Source organism: Cynara cardunculus, assembly GCF_001531365.2.
Source record: "Cynara cardunculus var. scolymus isolate 2C chromosome LG 5, CcrdV1, whole genome shotgun sequence".
NCBI classification, from domain to species: domain Eukaryota; kingdom Viridiplantae; phylum Streptophyta; class Magnoliopsida; order Asterales; family Asteraceae; genus Cynara; species Cynara cardunculus.
In genome coordinates, this window is record NC_037532.1 from 23,802,836 (window position 1) to 23,804,958 (window position 2,123).

Here is a 2,123-nt window from a genome sequence, read left to right on the forward strand (position 1 = left end):
TTAGCTACTCATAACGGAAAGTAAACAATAAATAACGGAAAATAAAGACATAAGCGTAAATTGCGTAAAGTAAATGACAATAAAATAAATGACGGAAATTTAAATGACGATAAAATAAATGACGAGAATGTAAATGACGAGAATGTAAATAGCGGAAAATAAATGATGGAATGTAAATAGCGGATATGTAAAAGACGAGAAAATAAATGACGGAAAATAAAAGACAAGAATGCAAATAAAGAAAAAGATGAAGAACTTGAAGCTTTAAATGAAGAACACCCTTGGAGAGGGTTTACAACAAGGAAAAGAAAAGGACGAAAAGTTGGGAGGAAGAAAAGGGATGGAGGATTAGAGTATCCAATGGATGATGGATTAAAAGTCTCCCTTAGAAGGTAACCCTAGCCTCCTATTTATACCCAAAATGGGTACTAAAAGACAAAATAACAAAKCTTGGAGGCTAAGTTTACCAACATCTAGTTACATTACAACAAAAGTTTAACTAGAAAGTACAACCCTTAACCAAAGTTTAACTAAAAAGTACATAAGCTTAACTAAAGTCCAACAACAAATTTTCTACTAAAAATCCAGCTATTTCCAGCTGTCCTCCATCTTCAAAAAGTCAGCGTCTTGTTCATTAAGCCCTCCAAAAAGCCTTGCATGAATCAGGTCGACGCTGCACTAATGCTGCAGCATTTGCTGTTTTCACAAAAACTCTCATTTAGCATCATTTACACAAACCAACAAGTCAACCACAACATTTAGCTTCATAATAACAAAAGTATAAAGAAATGAATGAAAAGGACTCAAAGTGGGAATGAAAAGAAATTAAAATAACTAAAACAACGCAAAAAGAGCACGTTATGTGTTAAATTCTCAACACATATCAGCTAGGTATTATCTTAAGTTTATACAGGATTTCTCTCGTATAGCTACTCCCTTAACAAAGCTAACCAAGAAGAATGTGAAATATGAGTGGGATGAAGCACAAGCTCAGGCTTTTCAGATATTGAAGGATAAGTTATGCAGTGCACTAATTTTATCTTTGCTAGATGGAATGGAAGACTTTGTGGTGTATAGTGACGCATCAAAGATGGATTTGGGTTGTGTATTAATGCAACGGGGAAAGATAATAGCTTATGCTTCTAGACAGTTAAAAGATCATGAAAGGCAGTATCCTACTCACGATATGGAATTGGCGGYARTARTKTTTGCTTTGAAGATATGGAGRCATTATYTGTAYGGAACGRAATGYCAAATCTTCACAGATCATAAGAGCTTGCAACACCTGTTTCATCAGAAAGATTTGAATATGCGTCAGAGAAGATGGTTGGAATTGGTAAGTGATTATGATTGTGAAATTTTATATCATCCAGGAAAAGCAAACGTAGTGGCCGAGGCGTTAAGTCGACAAGAGAAAAGTGAAACTATCAAAGCTATAGCTTTACGAGCTGAGTTGTTACCCAGTATTCAAGAAAAGTTACGAGAATTTCAATATGAGGCAATGAAAAAGGATAAGATCAAACAGGAAAGATTGGGTGGATTAATATCTGATTTAGTAAAAGATGACAGAGAATTTTGGAAATTCCAGAACAGAATTTGGGTACCATACTATGGTGATCTCAGAAAACGTATTTTGGGTGAGGCTCATAAGTCACGCTTTGCAATTCATCCAGGTACAAATAAAATGTATCGGGATTTGAAGCAACATTATTGGTGGCCAGGTATGAAGAAGGATATAGCTAAGCATGTTAAGCAATGCTTAACATGCCTTCAGGTAAAGATTGAACATCAACGCCCTTACGGTAAGTTGCAATCTTTACAAATTCGAGTATGGAAGTGGGATCACATCACTATGGATTTCATAACCAAATTGCCGAAAACATCAAAAGGTTATGATACTATATGGGTGATAGTAGATCGATTATCCAAATCTGCACACTTCTTATCTATGAAAGAATCTTATCCAATGGAGAGATTGGCAAAACTGTATATTGATGAGATAGTGACACGTCATGGTGTTCCTCTATCAATTGTTTTGGACAGAGATAGTCGATTCACTTCTATGTTTTGGAAAAGTTTCCAAAGAGAAATGGGTTCGCAAATTAAGCTAAGTACAGCTTATC